This window comes from Rhea pennata, chromosome 3 (assembly GCF_028389875.1).
Source record: "Rhea pennata isolate bPtePen1 chromosome 3, bPtePen1.pri, whole genome shotgun sequence".
NCBI classification, from domain to species: Eukaryota; Metazoa; Chordata; class Aves; order Rheiformes; family Rheidae; genus Rhea; species Rhea pennata.
The window spans coordinates 57,754,759-57,778,406 of NC_084665.1; the positions used below are offsets into that span (position 1 = coordinate 57,754,759).

The window sequence follows — 23,648 nt, forward strand, 5'->3', positions numbered from 1 at the left end:
TTAAATAAAAATGTTTCTTTGCTTGTTAACCATTGGCAAAAAGGATGATATTTGGCAAAACAGATACTGAAAAAAATGGGACATTATGTGGATGGTAGACAAAGATCTCTGTGTAGACTGAATTAGCTACAGCAGTGAAGCTATCTCCTCACCAGTGGAGGATCTGCACATTACTAAGTTTTCCTATAAATCTCAGGAGGTTTGATAGGAATTGTTTTATCTACTCGTAAAATCTACATATTTTTACAAACCCTGGGGTTTGATTTTACTAAATCATACCATAACTGTGGTGAGATCTTCTGGCTCCTAGACCTTTCTCTGCGAATTTTTTCTCCGGTTGCTGCTACTAACTGTTCAGTCTGCAACTGTGAGTCTACGACCCTTTACTGGAAAGTAGCAGAAGTCAATGGCGCTTAGGAATATTCTCCCCTTTTAGCATTTCTCTTAGCACACTTCCCAGGATAACTCTGTCTGGTTTAGCCAGATGCATGGTTCTCATCCCATTTTATCAAGGATGCAATTCAACTACATAATTTAAAAATCTGTCTAGGTTAGTATTTTCAACCTATTTTAAATTTATGGACCTCTGTAAAATGAATCTAGGTCTACCAGAGTAAACCCCTTTTCTGAGTTATCTTTCATGGTCTTCTAAAAATAGACTATAAGTTGAGGACCACTGGTCTTGAAAGACCAGTTTCTTTCTGGTTGAATTCTAAGCTATATGTACATAAAGGTCCGGGACACACTGAGTAACACTTGGTGCTTGAAAGCACTCTGGTGTAGAGATCACCTTTTCGTTTTCTTCAAGTGCTGCGTTCAGTACTTTGGTCACTATTCCCTCTGAGCCTTACAGCACTATAAATAACAAACAGCACAGTTCTTTGAGGGCCTTCAAAATTGTCACTGTAAGTAAATTTCTGATGACTGGATTTGGAATATTTGGGAATTATTTACATTGATTGCCCGGAAGGTGACTATGCTTCATGATGGTTGTTTGACTAGATGATTTAGGTAAGAATTGTCATAGCTGGCTGAATTTGTGACTGCACCCTAACTTGTACTGCTTTTCCTGAGAAGAGATGCCAAGACTCACAGACGACATGAGAGTTTCATGGAGCACAATTACAATTGTTTATTCAATTAGCCAGGCCTGAAATGACTCACAACACAGCTGCTTAGATTTACAGGCAGCTAACAGATGTAAGTGTTTGTTGGCTTCTTTATCCAGTCAAACTGATGTAGTGGGACACCATCCTGTGCCAGATAGATCAAAAAGTTCAAACAACCAAGCTTGAGGAAATATAACAGATTTTGGCTCTTTGTTGCATCAGCTGCACTGTGTGTGGCGAAGGAAAAATATTCTAAAGGGGATTTCAATTGCCCTACTTTGAGATAGTCCATTCTCATAGCAATTAATACCAGTATTCTGTGAAAGTTGGGCATCGTTGCTGCCATGTCTAATACTCTCTGGGAGTCTCTGATCTGCTGTTTCCAAAGTCTTGTTCTCTTATTTGCAAAGTACTAACAGATTGTCAGTGGGCTCCTTGACTGGTGAATCAGCTGACTGCTTGACTAGTGGAATTCTGCTTCCAAAATATTGAAAATTGGTATTCAGTTATCTCTCGGAATTATCAGAGACTATTTCTGTTTTGTTCACATTCAAATTTCATATTCCTCTGTATGGAGAACTCCTTTATGAGCAAGGAAAGAATAACAAATATGGACTATCTAACATAAAGAGATATTTATAAGGTGCTGCAATACATAGCCTTTTCTAAAAAAATGTGTTTTCTGGTTATTATTTTGGCTTGCTCTCCTGTACCAGCCTTCTGTGCTAATCTTTTACATTAAATGAAAGGAATTAACAACATGTATTATAACGGACCACTGATCATAATGTTTTAGGGTTTGAGTTGTTTTTTTTTCCTCTAATTTCTTCTGCTATATCTCTTCATTACTAATATAATTATTTCACTGTGATCTACATTTGGCTCTTAAACATCACGACTTGAGGTTGAGGTCTTTTTTTCCCTTGTTTAAAGTACTTTGCATTTTTACTTTGTCATACACAACTATTAAAGAATCCAAACCATCTGTCTGCATTGTAGGTTGCAACTAATTTTGTAAAAACTGGAAGAGATTCTTTGGCATTTTATCAAAAGACAGATCTTCATTGCAAGGCTTACATCCTTCTTTGAGATAGCTACTGACTGAGGTCAGTGCAAGTTCTCATTTGGGGGTTAACAGCCTTGATCATTACAACTTTGATAAAGCTTTGGGATTTCCTTTTTCACTGCCTTGATTTTACTCATGTATATATGTGAAGAATGAAACCAGAGCAAAATTTGTAAATCTTTCTTCTGACTTGATAGCGTCTGATGTATCACCTTCCTCTGAGCGGTCTGCAGTGGCTGAGCATGAATTACTCAGTGTAATTTAAACTTGCCTAAGGACAAGTGATAAATTATGCCAGCAGTCAGTGACCTGATTGGCTTTTGCAGCTGCTAGCATTCACTAAAACACATGAAAGTCTTTTCCCAAGATAGTTTCTCCTGCATTAGTAGCTTAGAACAGACCTGAATGCTTTCTTCCTGTGAGGGTGACTGAGTATTGGAGCAAGTTGCCCAGAGAGGTGGTAGAGTCTCCGTCCTGGGAACTTTTACAAAGCCGTCTGATGATGCCCTGGGCAACCTGCTCCAGGTGATCTTGTCCAAGTGGGGAGGTTGGACTAGGTGGTCTCCAAGTGTCCCTTCCAACCTCAGCTGCTGTGTGATTCTATGATTATGAAAACAGTGGTGGAAATGTCCTTTTAGGAGTCCCTTTCCAGAAGGGCAGTAGACATCGCCTCAGCGGGGGCTACAAAGAAACCTGGTGTGCATTGTAAATTTGACTTCATTTATGTCCTTTATAGAAGTCATTGGACTGCACATACTTTGGATATAATCTAAATCCCATCCCCTGGGGTGGTCCCACAGCCCAGCCGGCACATCACGACATGATTGGGATAGCTAAAAAGTGGCACAGCAATTATCTGAGCTGTAATGTGACTGTATACTGCATTAAATTTGATAAAACAAAGGAGATTACAGCCCACTTAGCTCTCGCTGGTAAATTTGCCCCTCAGGAACCATTCTAGTCCATTCCCAGAAAACTGTGTTACATTTGGCAAACTTGTAAATGGACTCCAGGGCCACCTTCTGACGGCAGCAAACCAGACTAAATGCAAGGAAGAATCTCAGGTCACAGTGCTTAAGAGAAGTACATCAGAGATTGTCTGGTGAGTTCTGAGCAGTTAGCCAGAGAATGAGTTTAGTTTATTGCTTAAAAAAAAGTCATGGTCATTACTCATTACTCATTACTCAGACTGTACTTTAGAATAATTAGTCTAATTATCATGGTGCACTGTGCTTTAAAAGGCGCAGCTGAACCACAAGCTTTTCATTTAAGTGGTAAAAGTTCTTTTAATAACCTAAATAAGCCAGAAGAAAACAGTGGTTATACGTTTTAAGAAGTTTCCTTTAAGTTGAAGTGGATTCCTGTAATCACATGAGCTCATCCACCTTCTGAGGAATCTCTATTAGCAACGTTGAAAGGTAGATCTTTTTAAAGAGATTCTAATGCACTCTTTGTTGTGTTCTTAAGATTTCAGATTTGATCCTACTTCTTTGTGCATATGGACTCACTACAAAGTATGCGGCATGAATAAACTCTTTTATAGGGCATGCTCTTGCAGCCCCTAAAACAAACACACAAACCAAAAGCCTCCTTGTGACATCTATTAAACCTCTTTTCCTGAATAATCAATTTGAGCTAAAAAGCGCAGCTGAACGTTGAGAAAGGAACACCTGCCGCATGCCCAGTAGCCCTTCTATTGTGTGAGCAAGTGAACAGAGAAGAACAGGGAATGGTGTGATCCTGGTCCAGCCTCCCATTGAGTCCCGGAAAGCTGTGTTGGCAAGGCGAAAGCATCCTGCATCCTGGAGCGGATGCAGTCGTTCATCCTTAGGCAGTGGCTCTGATATTAGGAGAGTGGAGCTGATGGTGACTCTCTTCCCAGAGTAGTGTGATTGAATGTTCTTCTCATCCACAAGGCTGAAACTAGCTGCTTAGTTCTAGCCTCATAACCTAAAATACACAAAAGCAGTCATTCACAGTGAAAATGATAAGCCTCTATAAGGCTGGAACATGAGATTTTTTTCTTAAGTGTGTAGATGAAAATATTTTAAAGTATAAGTCAGCAGAAAAGCTTTCTGTAGGAGAACAGAGGAGAAATTTATATACCAAAATGCTTAAGAAAGTATAATGAAGCAGAGGTTGTGCTTAAAGACCAAGTCTCGTTAGGAATTTGAGATCTAGGCTGACAGCAGAGTTCTGCTAGCTTTTGAATTTACCAGAAGTTTAGTTTGTGAAAACTGCAGCTAGACTGAACACTTTGGTATGAAATATAGTTGCATCTGTGGTAGATCCAAGCAATACTGGTATGGTTATATGCTGTTTTGAATTAGTATAGATGAAAGAGAGCATTCAATTAAGCAGTGGCATAGCTCTAAAAAAACCTGCTTAACAATATTGCTTTGCAAAGCAAACAAGTGTACCTGTGCCTGCTAATTAATCTGTATCGTGGGTAGTATAATTAACTTGGATGCTAGACAAGGAGCACATCACATTTTTTTTTCATTTAGGCTGATTGGAGAGCCCAGCTTTAGATTACACCCATTTCCCTGTGTTACACTCTGTTTATGGCATGCACACAGCTGTTTGCTTCTGCAGACACCCATTCCCATCTCCAGCCATGGAATCTATGATGTGCCTTTTAAATTGGGGGCAGGGGGCTCTTTGCAGGTAGCAGCTTTCTGCTTTCATAGAGTGACTGAGTTTTTTTCCTCTGAGATTCTAACTGAGCAGAACATTTAAACTGGTGCTTCTCTTCAAGAGAGTATTGAAATTCATTGTTTGTCAGCAAAGCCAAATTGACGTGGATTTCTGTTCATTTAAAATAATTGCTTAGAGTCACAACCATGATGAGAACAGCATTCACATGACGACATCAGTGCTGATGATGTAAGGAAAAGTGATGATGTTTGAGATTATACATACATATCTACATATATATACTCTGATAGGTAGACTAGTTGATATGAGCAGGCCTTTAACGAGGAAAGAAAATCCCAAAGGGGAAAAAATATGTTAGGTTACAGTTCCCCAACTGTAGTAAGCAAAGCACTCTAAAGTGGTTCATGAGGGCAAGTCCTGACCACCTGTGTGGAAGGTGATGCTCTGATCTGTGGCATGAGTTCTTGAATGCTGGCAATGCCTGCTGGGGACAGCAGGAGGGACAGAGCTGAAAACTGCTAGTGGATGGAGCTGGATCCCAAGTAAAGTGAGGAGGGGAAGGTAGAGGTCCTACCATGTGATGTAGTGGTAGAAGTGTGAGAGAAACTGTGAAAGCAAATGTAAAAAGGTGCATGCCAAGATGCCAACAGTAACTGAGTAAACTGTTTGGGAATCCTTGTAATATGCAAAGCTCTCACATTTGCCATAGGCATTCAGTTACAGGGGAAATACTCTACCTAAAGACTTTTGGAGCTTTCAACGAGAGTCAGTTGGATTACCTTCAGAGATGAGCACTCTCGCAGTTCATCTGGCTATGTAACTCCTCCAAAAATGAGTGGTTCTTTGAGCAGTGTTAGCTGTTCTGTATTAAAGTATTGTAAAGCTTAATCTTTAAACCTCTATCATTCTTTCTGCAGCAACGATGGTATTCTATCAACCAGTGGATATAAAACTGGAGGTATTAGGTCAGTCCACTGCAACACTATTTTTAGCACAAGAAAATAGAAACCAGACTGGCTCATGTTCTCTCGTTTGGGGAGAGGGAGGTAAAAGGATGAAGAGAGAGGCAGAGACTTCTCTTCTTGAAGATTTTTCCTGTTAGTCACAGCATTGAGAAAAAATAAACTCCATATGGAACAGATCATGTAAGGCCTTTAAAACATATTTGCAGAGATTGCAGAGTTTAGTAAATGAACTTGGAGTACTGTGTGGTTTGGGGTTTTTGTTCTTATATTTCCCATTTGGGATGTGTATGCATTTTCATTTGTTTTAATTTGGCCTGAGTTAAATGCATCAACCAGTAGTTTGTTTTATTATCATCTTTGAAAGATTTATACACAAAGGAAAAACACTCCCTAATTCCCCCATAAGGAGAAAAGTTCTAAACACTTATCTCCCAGAAGTTTCATTAGAGAGATTTTTGTTGCTTTATTTTTTTAAATCGATGTGCCAATTAAGGCCAAACTTTTGTCCCTAGCAGAAGGCCAGAATGAACAAGCTTTGTGCACTGTTCAGAGGCAAGGCCATCTCAACTGGATGCTAAATTGAGACGTGGAGCAGCCATGCATTGCAGGAGGTCATGATCAGTAGGCTGGGGTTAGTGGAGCTACTAGTCACATCCCAAATTATTTGCCATTTCCATGTGAGCCACATGGAGCAATTTTGTGGAGTGCTATTCCAAAACATTAACTGCAGAGTCCAGCTCTCTGATCTGCTTTTCCTGTGCGATATGACAGTGACAGTTCACAAGGAAGGAGGGGTGGAGCAGGACTTAGCACTCAGTGATAGCTGGGTTGTAATTCTGCTACCTGAATAAGTGTTGCAAATACAAGTGGGTGTCATTAAGACACTTTCCTTAGGAGTTTTTTTCATTAGTTGAGAAGTTGATATATTCCCACTTCTGTAATGCAAACCTTTGATTTGAAACACGGCCAAAATGAAGTTACAAATGTATTAATCTTTCAAAACACAGCACTGGTCTGAGCCATGTGCTGTATGGATGCTGTGAAGGTGCTCTGGGCTTTTGAATTAATAGTATAGGAACAGACTCCATCAGAGCTTTTTTTTTTTTTTAAGATTCTGGTGAGAGCAGGTAAGATGCAGGCAAATACTGAAACTTCCTGCTTAACTGAATTATTATTGTAATTGCTTGTTTTGACATCTTAAAAATCTGGGATATTTTAACCTCCTCAATTTCTTCATATTCCGCACACTCTGTATCAGCACGAGTAAAGGGAGAAACTACATTATAGAACAAAAGCAATAGAGCTCTACTGAATAAGAATTACAGACCAAGATTTTACAGGAAGCAAAGGATTTTGTTAGGAGTCAGAAGAGTAAAGATTACTGAGCATGTACGAAGAATTCAGGCTTTACTTGAGGAGCTTCTCCACTAGTACATGTCTCATATAGTATCTTAAAAAAAAGTATTTCAAAAGTTACAGTAAATCACCTTATCAAAAAAAAAAAAAAGAAATAAAGAAAATAGAAAAAGAAAAAGAAAGGCCAGGCAACCTGCCAGGAGGCAGGTGTAATCCCTAAAACCTCTTTGATTTTGCTTTTTACGAACTGACTGCATCTCAGAGCTGGCCTTCCCCTTTCACACTGCAGTAACTTAAACTCATTTATGCAAGATCTGACCACTTAGCAGCAACGCTGTGCTTTAAAGCACCGGGTTTAAAACCTGCGGTGGTACGGTAGAGGCGCCGGCGGCGGGGCTGGGGCTGGGGCTGGGGCTGGGGCTGGGGCTGGGGCTCCCCGGGGCACCGGCGCCGCCGCCCGCCGGGGCTCCCCTCCGGGCGGGGAAGCCCGGGCGAGGCGGAGCCCCGCGAGCACAGGGACGGCTGAAAACGACGGGGAGGAAAACGAAGCGCTCGCTCTGCGCGTGAAAACGGTAGCTGATCTCCCCCCGCCTTCCTCTTCCCGGGGCTGTAATTTGACTGCTCTGTCTGGCTCGGCTCCAGAGGCAAGTCCAAGTGGTTGATCCCCCCCCCCATCCCCCCAGCCTCCGGGGGAGGAGGAAAAGAGGGGCGAGGAGTCAGCTGCAGCCCAGGGCCGGGCCGGGCCTCCCTGGGGAGGGGCCGAGGCAGCGGCGCGGCTGCGGGAGCTGCATGGAGGAGGGGAGTTGCACAAACTCCCCTGCCCGGACGAGAGGAGGAGGAGGAGGAAGTTTGGAGGTTAGACCGCTGCCCGGAGCCCGAGCGCGGGGAGGAAGGCGGCGCGGGCGCGGAGCGCTGCGCGGGGGCGCTCCCGGCGCTGAATGAATTACGGGGCAGCTCCCCCCGCTGCCTCCACGCCCCGCGCTCCTGCGCCGGGATTTTAAACGGGGGCGAGGCGGCGAGAGGGCGCCGAGAGGCTGCAGCCGCCGCCGCCGGTAAGCGCGGGGCTTTGTTCGGGGGAGCGGGGGGCGCCGCCGCCGCCGCCGGTAAGCGCGGGGCTTTGTTCGGGGGAGCGGGGGGCGCCGCCGCCGCCGCCGCGGGCGGGGGGAGCGGGGCAGGGCCCCGGCCCCGCCGCAGCCTTTGCAGGCGGCCCCGCGCTCCCGCCCGCCGCGGCCCCGGCGCTGCTTTGTGCTGGGCCGCCGCGGCGCGGCCGCCCCGGCGGGGTGAGGGGGCGTCCGCGGCGGCTGGCGCGGTGCGGGAGCGTGCCGGGCGCTGGGCTGCGCTGCAGCCCTCGGCGGGAGGGAAGGCGCGTTGCTTTTAGCGAGCGGCTTCTCGTGCTGCACCGGTGTTCTAGCGAGCGTGGTGCCTTTTACAAAACTGTTCCAAATAACTCTGGTGTTTTAAAACAGTGTTCATTGGATTGTGATAAGTGTGGCCCCAAAGCTTTTTTTTTTTTCTTTAATATAATCGATTAAGCAGCAAGAACATGTATTTTGGGAAGGGAAGAAGGGAGAAAGGTAATGGGAGCAGAGCAGTATCCTGGATGTATTTCCCCATCTCCTATTTGTGTGTGTGCTTTTGCTGACTGTGCTGCACGATCCTTGATCCTCTTGTGAATGAGATGTCCTTCAGACCTCATCCTGCATCTAGCCAAAGGCTTGGTGTTGACGAACCTGAAGCACTCGTTTTCTTCTCCTCACAAGAGAGAGAAGAAAAGGACCTGAAATAAGCTTAGTTGTATGTTGAATTGGCTTCTACTATTGTCTGGCCCCCCATCCCCCTTAATTATTAATTGAGAGACTCAAAAACAGCTGTGGCCTTGCTTTTTTCTCTTGGTGCTGTTTGTTGATACTTTAATTATTTAATAATGCTACTTAGAAGAACTGATGACTTATTGGTGGCTTAAAAACTACATAATAAGAGCCTACTGATAGTCTTCCTTTGCTAATGTTGTGTTTTTTTGGAGGGAGCAATCTTTACTGCCAGAAACTTGTGGTTCAAATTTCCACAAGCGTTTGTTACCCATGCCTCTAGCTAAATTTGTAAAGGAATCCTGCTAGCTTATACAAAGCTAAATCTGGCTGTAGCAACTCCTGGCTATATAATTCACTGTGGTTCGCAAGGCACAGTGTATAACTTCGTTGAGATTTATTTTTAAACTTTTTTCTTTTTTTTTTTGATGTGGCACGTAGTTATCTTAATTTTGAGAACTTTCGCCAGTCTGCACGTGGGTGCTTTGAAATGAAAACATAAGAGTTATGCTAAGGTTAGTAAATTTATTAATAGGGCGCTTGTCTTGAAAATGTGAGATGGCAGTTCGAGATCAGCCTCTTAATGAATATTGGTATTGTTCTCTCATCCGTCCAGATGCTTAGCTATTAAACTTTGACTCTCTGCTTCTTTTCTGTGCTCTAAAGTTCCCAAACTAGAATGATGCAAATGCTCTGATAAATAATTCAATTTTTAAATGGGTTCATTTACCAGAACGTTGGCTTCTTCTCGCAGACATAGAGAGCCCTAGGTAAGCAGCATTCGTCTCTGGGTGTAGGGTTGTGGGTGCATCTGTGCGAAGACATGCTGTGATACTTTCAGTAGGTGTTAATGTGCCACTCTTGTTCATGTTGTACTTTACAGTTTTTCAAAAATTGCTCCTAAAAATAGTGTATAATTGGATTGATTTGTAAGTTGTATTTTTACTTGGTAACTTCTTGAAAAGACAGTATTGACTTGATTTTTAAATGTAATTGTTAAGAGAAAGATAGGTAGATGTTAGCAACGTACAGCTTCAGAAATCTTCAGAGCTTAGAGAGAAAAGAGCTTAGTTTGCTGGAAACTTGCATGATTTCAGGGCGGCAACTTGATCTGCTAATATTGTGACCTGTCTTCCTTGGACAGGATGTGAGAATGCAAGTTAATTGTCCAAAGACCTACTTTGAGGCTAAAGCAATTGATTCTGCTTGATAAAGCAGATTCTGAGTTGATAAAGAAGTTGTGGAATCTTTTCATGTGGGTGCAGGTTTGTTGTTGTTGTTTTTGCTCTTTTTAATAACTTTATTGTGACCTGAAGGGTTAAAGCTAGAAGAGGGTTGAAAATGCCTGCTTACTTGTTTAACAAGTAATTTAAACTAGTTTGTGGTACTTCTCTGCTGCTCTTACTTGCAGGGTGGATGTGACTGAACCCTCCACTGATGTAGTTTTACAAGTGGCATCAGTGTTAGTATTTTTGCTGTGCTGTTTGGAGTGGTGTGCATGTTTGAAAACTTCCTCATACAGATTTGCTGGGATCACTATATACCTGTCCTCTGCCTTTCATGTGCTTGTGACTTTTTGGCTCCAATTCAAGAAAGGCTTTTTGAGACCCATCAGGTAGATGGGGTTATGATAAGTGATAAAGGTAAATGGTTGAAGTGGTGCTTTTGAATATGTTGATTGCAAATTCTGCAGTGCAAAGTTTATCTGTTTGCTACCATATAATGCTCTAACAGAACCCTAATTTTGATAGCAGCTTTTCTCGTTTTACTTTACGCAAAAGATTATTATTAATGGTGTTAGCCAAAAGAAGTGATGTTATCACAGAATACAAGTCGTAGGCTCTGGTGTATACTTTTAAGATCAACATAGAGACATAGCACAACAAGAATACAATTACAAAAATCTGTTGTCAGCAGTTCTAAAGAATACTTCCACAAGTTAACCTGAGATACTCTTGAAAAAGCTTGCTTAATCTTAATTTCTACCCTGCCAAAAAAAAAAAATTGTGTAAAGAGATGTCTGCTCTAAAAATATAAGTAAGCCTTGCTCAATTTTGTGTTTAAAACGAATCCAAAACCAAAACAATTCCTGAGGGAGGTTGCTATAAAAATGTGTGAACTGACAATGGACAGGGTTTTTTGATTGTTTTTTATTTTATTATTTTTTAACTCCCAAATATGTTTTTGTTTATTTTAACAGCTATTTGATGCACATATCAAGCCATGCCAAAAACTCATCCAACTGAATGGTTTTTTCTTTCTTTCTTTTTTCTTTTTGGTTGTTTTCTTTTTCTTAGGCTCACAGCAGCTGTGATTTTGTATGGCAGTCCGCTCAGGAGGATCCTTTACTAATGGGGACAAGGAAGATGCCTTACTGCTGCTTATTTTAAGCAGCATTTTCATTCTGTAGTATTAAAAGGGGGAGGAGGGATAAGCCAGCCCTTAACAAAATTTGTAGCAAGAGAAAGAACTGCAGGAGTGTTGCTGATAGCTTAGTCATGCGTTTAGAATCTACATTACTGTGGTTACACAGAAAAAGAGTTTAGTTTTTAGGATGGGGAATTCAGGGGAAAAAAGTGTGTGGGGGGAAAGCATTATTTATTTAAACTGAGAATGCAGAGGATGATATGGCATCTATACTTCTTTCCTCTGCTTTTTTAAAAGGTGCTTTTCAGAGCACTTCTTGTAGATGCTCATTTAATTGTTGATTAAGTCTCTTATCTCGGAAACTAACCAAAACTTTTTAAAAAGTTGTACAGTGTCACAATCACTAAAAAAAAAAAAAAAAAAGCTCATACCTCTCAGACTTATGCATTTGATTTATTAATCATTAATCTTAAAACCAAAAGGAACTGAAAAATATTATAAGCTCATTCATGTCATGCTTTCCAATTCTTTTCTTGTAGCTGCAATGCATAGAAACTTTTTTGAAAGAATTGAAATTTCTGTGAGAGGTCACAAATCCAAAACATAGGTCTTTGAGAAAAAGATCGCATATCAGAGCAAATTGGTGGAATTGCAGAACTGAGGGGAAGAACAGGAGCAAAGCGAGGAAACTAAAGTCAGCCTTAGCGTTAACAACAGCACAGTAGCAACGCTTGCGATTGGAAGTATTGGTGCCTCTTACACACATGGTTCAAAGTGCAAGAGGTGAACATGAAATGATTAATGACGTAAAGTTTCAGCAAAGGCTATTCATGTTAATTCCATTTCCAAAACAGTGAGTAGGAAACTGTTGTTTTTCTGTTTTACAGTGTTAAAAGTTTCTCTAGTCCTCCTAAGGATATAAAACATTCTTCCAGATACGGTTGTAGTATCAGGTAAATCTGTTTGGTCTGGCTCACTAAGTCAAGTTTAAATGAAGTTAGCCTAACATAGGTTTAACTGCAAATTTGATTACTGGCACAGGAGAAGAAAGGAGTCTAGTTAGAATGCACGGGGGAAGGATATTTGAGGGGGCCTGAAAGAAGCAGTTGTCCAAGCAAAGTTACTGGCTTGTTAAAACTGTCAGTGGCTGCCTGGGCCTTCTGAAGGACCTAAATGTGATGGTGGACACTGTCCTTGTTCTCACTGACTGTGATGCAGAGCGTTGCCATGAAACTACAGAACAAAATGCCAGTTTAAACGAGTTATCTGGAACAGAGAACAAGTTATCTGGAACAGAGACTTGATGCATATGACCTAGTTTCTTTCCTTTGCTTCCACAGCAGGAACTCAGCTATTCCAGCTTTCTACCCCTTCTGTAAGACCGTGAGTGGTTACACTGGTGGAAACTGCATGTATGTGTTGTAAGTGAAATGAATGGGTATATCTTGGACTGGCAGCTGTTTCCCATGCAAACCAGCGACTCAGAAATAGTACTAATTATCTTTGAATCCTATAAATCTTGCTTGCCTGCTCTGCCACTGAATTTCAGACTGCAAGTGGTGCCAAGCCTCTTCCGATAAGCATGTGTTCTGTAGAAACTTGCATGCGAGTCCTGCCCAGATACTTTAAAAATCAAAATTAATGAATGTTAACATTGAAGTAATTGAACTTGTGTCCATTCAGACATTTTAGGCTCATGCCTCAGGCATTAGTGTTGTGCAGCTAGTATTTCCGGCTGGTAGGATGCATGCATCCTATCAGCAGAGGTACTGAGCAGAAGTAAGGAGGGTGTCACAGCAACAGTTGTCGAATCACCTGCTCAGTTGCTTACTCTTAGCTGTTGTAGCCTTGATCCCTAAAGCAGGGAAGAGAAGATTGTTTATATTGCCCTAAGGAACACTGTCAGGGACAGTGCGACAGCCGGCTTCCTTCCCTAGTCATGGCTGACATCTTTCAGCTTGTCATCTGTGTGTGGGCTTCAAGGTCAACCTCTGCCTCTGATCAGCTCACATATCTCCCAGGTTTAGTACGTAGCCAACATTGCTTTACTTTCTCCCTTGCTTCCAGTTGTGCTGGGGGAAGTTATTTGTAAATGCAGGCACGTTGTCATCATTAACCTCCTATAAAATCTCCTTTGTTAAAATATTTATTAGCCTCCCCACTTTCCCAAGATTAGCAACTGTGTCTGTTGCAGCTTTGCTGTGATGTCTACCTACCTTGGGTTTTTTTGTTTTTGTCTTGTCTTTGTAAGTTGCCTACTGCAGTAAGACCAGATTTATAGTTGGAGTTCTAAGGCACTACGGAAATACAAATAAACAGTGGCAGGACTACTGGCTTTCTGCTGCTGCCACTGATCTGTGCCACTTCAATCTAAAGTCACACTGTGCTTTGGTTCCCTAATATGCCTGATAATACCTGATATGAAGGAAAACTGTAGTTCCTTCTTTATAAAGGATGTTGAAAAGAGATGAGTGAGATGAAGAACTCCTTATTGTGCAGGTCTATCATCTTCACCATCACTTTGGCATGCACAAAGCTTTTTTTTTTTTTTTTTTTTTTTTAATCTGTTTAAACTGCAGCAGTTTATCAGCAGAAACTATATTTTAGCTTGCAAGCAAGTGGAAATGCTCCAATTTGGTGTTGCTGAGATTAGTATGCTGACACTCAAGTGTTTGTGAAACTGTGGCACTGTTTATTTCCCAGGTACTTTTCATTATCCTGATAACAGAACTTGTGGTGTTACTCAGGGAGCTGCCCTGTCTTAGTGTCTGAATGACATCACAGAATTCAGCTTGTTGCAAAAACATTAATTCCTCTGAAGAATCAGCAGTCTTGGTCTAGTTGAATAATAACCAAAGATGTATTTAAGAGTGAGTCATGGCTGCACTTGGAAAGGCAGCTTGCCCCCTCTCTCATTCGCTAGCAGTACAGGATGTTTGTAATCTCCTCTCCTTTCAGTCCATCTTCTCTGAAAATTATCAGTCTCAAGTCATAAATCTCCGAATAGGTCCCCTTAGACAGGAGTCTGTCTTGGTCATTCTGTGCTCCTGCTGCTTGCGAAGGTCGGTGTCCCTGTCCTGCAGGCAGCTGGGCCATGCTCCTCACTGGGTATAGCCTTTTACAATCCTGCCTGGGCTGTATGATGAAGTCTCTTCTGTTTTGTGGTAGGAGAGTGTCTTCTCCTCCCAGTCTTCCCCTGCAAGCCTGAACCAATTTAATCTTGTCAGCCTTTCCTAGATTTACAGGAGAAAACCATTAGTTTCTCTTTCTTTGTCTACCTGAAGCATCAAGCATCAGGCTTTTTGGTAAACTCACAGTAAGCCATCACTGAAGCGTGTGATCTATTTTTAAGTGAAAGATGTTAAGTAATCTATGAGGGCATCAATAGCCATTTAATCGCTAAGATTTCCTTTTGATTTACGGGATAATATCTTGGCATGTTCTTCCTCCAGTGCTTCAGATAACGTTGTTCCTAAACTGATATAAAAAATGTCTGCATGTAGGAGAACCTGTGAGGGGCAAACTTTTCAGGTAGAAGGGCCAGTTTCTTTTGCAGACCTTCCCACCAAGAATCACTTTGCTCCTTCATAAAGTCTGCCAGCAGGGAAGTGTAGAATAAAAGATCAAAAAGCCCCCCCTCCTTTGCCTTTCACATAAAGAAAGGGGGGAAAAAAAGTAGTTTGCTAAGACATGAACTGTGCTGAACCGAGTTCTGAAAAACTGATCTCCTGCGTGGTGAGGCTGCCTGGTGATCTCTGTTACTTCAGCTTGTGCTTTGTCATACTATCTGCAATGTCATCCTTTTCTAGCAGTATAGCCTATTACCACCAGAGGTGCACCTCTGTGGTCCTTGCTGTACATGATGACAATGTCCCTGTTGTCCTTAAATTTCACAGCTTAGTTATGCACAGTGCAGATCTGAAAAAAGGCCAAATTAAAGAGTTTCTTCCTGCAAGTCTGCAGCAGTGTGGCCTGCCAATAAAACCACCCATTCCTGGTGTATTTGGCTTTTGCAGCCCTCAGGTGCCTCCCAAGGAACTTGTTCATCCAGAACACAGCATAGATACTGACTCTGATTCCCACAAGGCCAAAGCAATGCAGAATAGGCATTTTCTTCTGCTTTGTGTTAGTGGAAACTTTGACCTGATGGGACATGTACAGCTGGGCATGGAGGAGAACGGGGTTCTTCCACACACTACTATACGCTGTTGAGGTAGGATAGGAGCTGTGGCTGCTTTTCGAGGAAAAATTCTGGAGAACAAACCCACGGATTTGCTGTCTTCGCGAGAAAAGCTGGTGTTCAGCCTTTGGCACTGGGGAGCTGTTGCCTGACCTCTTTCATCTCTAGGGGGCAGTGCTTCCATACACACCTGATGGACTCGCCTGGCTGCCCTAGCTGCGTGCCTCTGCCGCCTAGTCAGGCTCCCAGAGGGGATGGGTGCCAGGGCCACCTGCCTGCCTCTTAAATGCTTCTGCCCTGTGGTGATGGGTGTTCTGCCTGCTATCTACTTCTTTTTTCCCCCCCTTTTCTATAAATCCACACTTTTGCTGCATGCAGTCTTTTTCTGTTTTTCACAGGGGATCAGTGGTGCCTGTTTTCACACAACTTCAGGAAAAATGCACTAGACTGCATCGTTTATTTTTATTTTTGTTACGAACTTTGAGTCATATCAGCAGGTTATTAATTTTGTATTTGGGCCACAGTTACTCGCCTGTGCCAATACCTGGTGATACAGTGATTTCTTTCCTGGAGGCAGCTTGAAGAATTATCATAGAATCGCACGGAATGGTTGAGGTTGGAAGGGACCTCTGGAGATCATCTGGTCCAACCCCCCTGCTCTACAAGGGTCACTTAGAGCATGTTAGACAGGGTTGTGTCCAAGTGGGTTTTGAAAATCTCCAGAGGAGGAGGCTCCACAACCTCTCTGGTCATACCAGGGATGGTTAGGGGGAGTTCTTCTAGCAAGGGCACACTCTTAGCTGTTGACTTTCTCATGCAACTCTGCCTTTGTGTTGTTCACTGTGAATGAGTAAAGGAAACTCTAGCAGCAGTGCATTTGTTTGGCCTGTGCAACTAACTTAATAAATCTGAGAAAGAGCTCAGGAAAGCGCATGAGCAATAAATCCGATTTTTGGGGAAGCTGCAGGCTTTCTGTGCATCACCACAGTTATGTCATGTGATGAGGAGGAGCTTCAGCTTGTGGCCTTCCCTTGATGCTGAAATAAGCAAATTGCTTTCCTTGACTGGAAAGGTTGGGCTCTAAGTACGTAACTTAGTAATAATCATGCCCAATAAATTCCTACTTTAATCTGTTGTTAATCAGCAGCAATGAGAACTGTGTTTTGCTATCTGACGAATGTGAACTTCTACTAAGATTTTTCTTGTCAGGTTCTTTTAATGTATCAATATATGGAATTATTTGAGAAGTGTATTTTGTTCTAAAATACTATAATAAATAGGGACACTAGTTTATTATGTGGAAAATGCAGTGTGATCCAAATGGTGAGGATGGAGTTGTCTGAAGGTGAGATACGATTTAGTACGGTTGAGGACTAGATAAAAGCAGGGATAACTCTAATTTATTAATCAAATATATTTGATATGCTACTTGTAGGAGTGGCTAGTACAATTAATTTATAAATAGTTGTGTGGCCTTGGCTTATTTTGGTCTTTTCTATTAACAGAAGTAGGACAGGGAAGTTTGAGAGCAGAGATTTCAAAAGTTAAAAATGTGTGTGTTTGTTTGAGGGAAGCAGATTGCTGGAAGAAAGCAAAAATGTTAGCCTTTCACTCAGCACCTTGGTTTTGGACCATTAGTGTGTAGCACAAAGTGGTTATGTGTCACTTGCACTTCTTAGGAAAACTGAGATGAAGATAATTTCAAAGACTCCTATGAAAATAACATAAACCACCTGTCCTTTTGCTGCAAATTATTTTGGCTGCCTCCCATACAGCATGTATCCAGAAGGAGAAACTTGATTTAGAGAGTTTTGAAGGAAAGATCATTTTCAGGTCTCTAGGCTTTTCATTTTATGTTACAGTGAAATCTTCCCAGGTGCCAGAATGCTTTGTATAGAGCAGCCAGCCATTATGGTCCAAGTGAACTTAAATATACCTCTGTAGCTGAGCATGGATTTCTCTGGTGGGTTCGTTTAACTTGGTCCTGTAGAGTGCTGCTTTTCCCCCTCCCCTTTTTAATCTAGTAAGAATTTAGCATTAAACTGATGCTTGCTAGATATATCTGTTACTAAGATCTCAAATCCCATACGTTTTCTAAGAGTAATTAAGAATGTAAAGCTTTTTGATTAATAATTGTAATATATTTCCAGAATAACTAAAGCTATTTTAAAACATTCAGACTTTTTCTTTTGGGGGAAATAGAAATTGCAGTACAATTCATGATATACTGGATTACCAGTTTATTTAAGTGGACATACACATGTTTTCTTTGCAATAGTATGGCATGGTTTTTATAGTGATATTTGAAGAATAAATTTTGTATTTGGCCTGATTGGTCAAAACTGTGACAGGATGAAAAAAATGTTCTCCTTCCAGATTTTTCTCCTATATATCATGATAAAACCAAAATCTGTAGAAAGCTTTCTTGGGAAAGATAATCAGCTAAAGCATATTGATAGAAGCTTATTCTACGACATTCAGTAGGTTTTAGTTTGTTCTGATGTGATTATAGGATGCAGCTGAAGTTACTGATCCAAAAACTTTGAAAGGCCACCAGGTGATCTAGAGTTTAGCAAACATCTAGCTGCTTTATTCTGGTAATTTTACTAAGGAGCTAAAAAGCTGTTATCAATGAAAGTTTCATCAAACTAGGATACCCCTGTTAAAAAAAAAATCATGTTTTTTCAAATTTGCTCGGCTTCTTTATTTTTAAAATACACTCATTTATTTATATTTAAATGATTGTGATTGCCCCTACTTTGTATGTGTTGACAATCCGGCTCTGTTAAGGGTTTTTAAAGAAACCACTTTCTCTAGCAGTTGAAATGGAGACATTTGCCTCTGGAGGGTTTCAGAGGAAGAAAAAAAAAACTCACATGGACTAAATGGAAAGTAGGATGGTAATCAAAGCTCATTTTGTATTTTGGCTTTGTTTTAATTTGGTGCAGTTACGTAGGTGGCATTTGAATGTTTTGACTGTTACGGTCTAATCACAGGAACAGAGTAAAACTACTAATATATTTCCCTCCGCAGGTTCACAGAAATGTTAGTGGAGGCTATTCTGTGTTTTCAGTTACAAGTGGAAAAAACTAAATGCTGTAGTTAATGTTCATGTCACTCAGTGATACTAAAAGAAGAAGAAAAAGTAGGTACTCCTTTAATCTGTGACGCTGCCTTGTAGTGTTCAGTGTTGATTCATTGTTGTAAATTTAGCAACTGGATGGTAGGTGAAATGTATTGATATTTCATTAAAAAGCATCTCTCCATTGGTGGAGTAGTGTTTTTGTACTTAAATCTGTAGATGAATGTCATGCTGCATTAGCAAGATTGAGTCAATTATACTACTGTTGAAAGTAGACAAATATTTTTTTAATGGATTTTGTTTTTTAATATAAAATCTTGCCTGTTTATGATTTGGTTTCCCTAGACCGAATTAACTTGGAAGCTCAGCAGGGATTCTGTTTGTTCTGGCATAGGAACAAGCATTGGGCAGAGCTTTCTGGTCTCAAAGTGGTAATGGTAAGAGACTTCTGTGATGCCCCCAGCCAGCTGAATGCCTGAGGTATTTTGCCATACAGGAAATCAACTGCAGCTGAATGTGCACTGTTTCCACTCCAAGTATATGAACGTACCTTTTGGTGATATAAAAAAGAAAAAAAACAAACCGCAACCCTACTTTTTATCTAGTCTTACATTCAGTAACTCCTAAAAAGTTCAGAGAAAGAACATCTGATGTTCTGTTTCTGTGGAGTCTTCCCTGTTGTGTTTGGCTGAGTTGTAAGCACAGAAAGCTACGACGGAGAAGTAAGATAAATTTATCCTGAAGTGCTCTAGAATAGGTAAACCTAAACTGATGGTTTATAGAAATGAAAATAATAATGATGGTATGTCCGATATTCTTGTTTAGTTCTTAACCGATATTCTGAATGATATTTCAAAGCTGGTGATGGTTGGGTAATCAGCAAAGGAAATCAGTTTTTTCCCTTGTTACATCAAGAAATGCATATTTCTTTAGAATAGACTTTTGAATAAGCTAATGAATGGTGCTATAAAGAGCTTGCATCAAAACTGTATGGAAAGCATTGCCTTTTGTTTAGTGCTAGAGGAAATGGTGTTTTGATCTGGATATACGTCATGTTTTGTTGGCTTCTTGAGAATGGCTACATCAGATGCAGGTACCAGATCTCAGATCGTGACTCATGGCTCTTATTTTGCTTGAACAGCTAGTGATATGTTCTTGTACTACTAATCATGAAAGGGAGGATCCATTTTGGGTAGGGGTTTCCAGACATTAAAGATGCTTAGGTTTAAAATCAATATTAGCAATTTCTAGAAGGAACATTGCCTGTAGCTCTTAGAGTTTAGAGCTTGGGAATTTAAGTGCTCTGCCACTGACTTAAAACGTAACCTTAATTAAACTGTTTCACTGAGATTTTAAAGGTATGTAGGTGCTCACAGAGGTAGTAAGACTCTTAATGAGATTTTCAGAATCACATTAGTGTCTAATTCCTGTTCAAAAATCTGACTCTAACTTAGTCTGTCTGAACCAGAATCAGCCCGTGCTGCATTTTATCCAGTTCTCCATAAGGTAAAATGCAAAGGCAGTACTGTGAGTGTGGCTTAAATTTCATAAATCTGGATGAACATGTCCCCCTCAGTGGATTATGGACTTGTGCTCCCGTTTCTTTTCTCTAATTCCATAAATTTCACGTTCCTTTCTGCAGAATGCAGTAGATTCAACAGAAGAGAAGCGACTCCACTTTACCTAACCTAAAGGTGACTTCTTTGGTGAGTGCTCTACCAGGTAGATCTTATTGATTGATTTACTTACTTACGGAAAGAGACTATTTTTGCTGTGCCTCTTGCTGAGATTAACACTTAGCATTTAGTGAACATACTCCAAGTTAACCATAAGACTACTTAATATGCAAATCTCAAATAGCTGTATGTAGAATATAGGCCTGAAATGGTAAAGTTAGCCAAGATGGCAGTTTTCCTTGATGTACATGTTAATGGGGTTTTATGCTAATAAAATTAAGCATTTAAATTTAGATGGGTTGATTTCTGGCATACCTAAGCAGTTAGAGGAAGTTAAGTCTTCATTTTTAGCAGGAGTTTCTTATTACGATTTTGCTTAATTGCATGATTACTTCTTTTTGGAGTAAAAAATGCTATTTTTATGGAGAAAGAATGGTCTTGAAATTAAGTGATGTACTAGGGCTTTAGAAATCTGGAACTTAGTTCTGTGTTCTCCAGAGTTTTCCTATATTGCTGATGTCACATTGTTTATATACTCTTATTACCTGGAAGTCTTGGGGAACCTGAGGAACTTTAGAGACTAGGAAAAGCAGATTTAGATGCCTTAAAATGTCTCTTGGTTAGAACAACCAATTTCACTCAGGTATCTAAAACAAATTAACTTTCCAAACGTTTTCACCATTAGGCTGGTTTGAAGCTCCACAGTAAATGTTCAACAAAAGCATAGATTTAGGCAAGATTCCTTTCTCTTGCATTTCTCTCTTACAAACCTCTTATTCCCAATGCCAACCCAAAGGAGCCATCTCGTCTCTCTGAAGAAAGAGGGTATTCAGTGATGGGCTGTGTGGATAACTGCACAAACACTGATATTTAGAAAAATTCAATGACTTATAAATAATCTGCTCTACTCCTTCCAGATGGAGTACATAATACTGAAACGAGTACAGTGTGGATTAGTATTCCCTCTGCAAATTATAGAAGCCAGTGGCAGTTAACAGTTTTCTTCTTTTTTTTTTCCAACTACTGTGCTTTATTAGAACACTAAGTAATAATGTTTGTTCTTTTCTACTGATACGATGGCTTTTTTGTAGTATGTATTGATGATCCAGTTGTATTCAAATACCTATAACGTTTTAAGGTGGTGGCGATTCTATAGCAGATCCAAATACACTGAGGCTACATAGCTTTAATAGAGAGGAACTAGCAGAATTGCATGGTATTCAATTAAAGCTTACATCTGATATACATTAGAGAGATCTTACTGCCCTTTGGATCCAAAGGATAAGAGTCTGTAAGTAGTAAAGCATTTTAAGAGAGGCTGAGAGAAGAAAACAGAAAATCTTCAGTAGTTTCTTAAAATAGCAATATCGGCATAATTTACTGCATATTTTAATACACATTTAAAAAGTGGTGTGACCTAAACTGGATATGTTTGTTGCCTATATTATGTGCTGTTAGTTAATTACTAGCATATTTTCTTGTCCGCAAATGCGGAGGGAACATATATTTCAAAGCTCTACTCAAATTTTTTTTATTTATTGAGCATGATATTTGCACATATATTAAAATGCACATTAAGTATTTGTCCAGTGACCTTAGAAAGCGAGTAACGTGTACAAATTCCCCCTTTTCCCCAGTACACATTTCATTTCAAATCCACTGCTTAACCTTCCTTCAGCTTGTGGTAATTTTAATGTGTTTTTATGGTAAACAGAAAAGCTAAAGTAATTTGAGACTGACATTCTATCTCAGCTTTCAGCAAAGATATTACATGGCTTGTATATGTATGTCAAGAAGCGGAGGGTTTCCTAGAATCCTTTGGGAAATGTGGAGAGAAACATACAGTTTGAAGTGCATCAGAAACACTGTATTAATAGAACTGGAGTGTGAGAATGTATCTACATAAGGGATAAGTCATTTAAGCACTAGATAAAGTGTATATAATATGGAATTAATTTCATGGGGTAAAGGAAAGAAAACTGAAGCATGATGAGTGATGTGCTTTAAAAAGGATAGATTAATTGCTTGGCCAGATCTTAGCTCTGTACCAAAAAAACCCAACAACTAACAGTAGTTTTGCCACATTTGCTTGATGTGCCAGAGAATTAAGTCTGAAGGTTTTAGAATATTTGTAGCCTGAAAAAATTCAGAGGTGGAAAAAAAAGATACGCAATAAATGTGTATTTTGATATTACCGTTTGGCTTAGCTAACAATTTCATGTTTTTAATTGTTTCAACAAGCTGCTGTTTACAATGCAGTGATCTTTGGAAAGAATTAATTAATGTGGGCCTTAGTAGCTCTTAAAAATCATGAGCTCTGTAGCTGAGAAGGAAACATAAGATTGACATACATGTTCTAGGAATTCGGGATGTGTTTTAATACGGAGTTTGTGTGTGCTAAAGCTCAAGGAAGATTTTTTTTTTTTTTTTTGTATTGACCATCTTTGCATCACTGATTTCTTTGTTTAGGCCTTGTCTTTAATGGCATGTGAGCTTGGAAATCTGCATGCGGATAGAGAGGAATGACGCATGCCCACATGTAAGCTTTTCTGTAAGTCTGTTCTATTTTTAGTGTGCGATGGAGTAGAGGTACAGCGTGAGAATAAGGGTTTGGTTATGATGTGAAGAGCTGCAAAAGGGTTTTTTCTGGCAGACAACACTTACCTGGTTCTTAAGGCAGTTGCCTTAGTATCCATGGGAATATTCAGAGGTTAATTTAGCATTACTAAATTAGGACTTAATAATACCTTAATTAAGGCTAGCAATTTTTTTTGCTGTGAAAAATATTAAATGAAAAACTACCTGGACAAATTTAGGGAAAATACAACTAGGATTTTGTATATTTTGTGGTCCAAATGAATTTTCTTGGGGAGGAAAAACGTATGTTAAGATGTTATACTAAAAATCTCAGCTGTGTTTTAAATTTAAAATCCACAAACACAAGCTCACTCACCCTTGTCTTCCCACTAAGTGGTCAGTCCTTTCCCGCTGACATCTCCTATTGTTATGGCCAAATGATCAAGGAAAAGTGTATACTTCCTTTTGTGTCCGGTAGATAGCAATTCTAAACTGATGACTGCTACTTTCTTTCTGACATAAAGGAAATGAATGGGCAGTAGTGATTATTGCACATCTGTTGTTTTCTGTTGAGCATCCTGTACAGCGGTGAAACTGTCTTGAAGACTTTTTTGTTCTTGGGCCCCCCCGGGCTAGTTAGTCGAGGGGATATGGGTGACATGTGACAGTATTGTTCCCTTGTCACAGGTGTAGCCAGAACAGAAAAACAAATCACAAGCTGGAACAGAAGGACTTGTTTATAGTTTCCAAATAGGTGTATTTTATACCCCCCCCCCAAAAAAAAAAAAAAAAAAAAAAAAGAAA

At 40.4% G+C, this 23,648-nt stretch overlaps 1 protein-coding gene across 1 annotated transcript in view; it reads left to right on the forward strand.

Moving 5' to 3' along the window:
• The first annotated feature begins 8,037 nt into the window (after nt 1–8,037).
• The window catches only part of PLEKHG1 (pleckstrin homology and RhoGEF domain containing G1), a 141,532-nt gene continuing 125,921 nt past the window's right edge, over nt 8,038–23,648 (forward strand). Inside the window, exons 1-2 of the mRNA XM_062572377.1 lie at nt 8,038–8,206; nt 20,234–20,297. The gene's annotated coding sequence lies outside the window, so the exon portion shown is untranslated. The remainder of the gene's footprint in view (nt 8,207–20,233; nt 20,298–23,648) is intronic.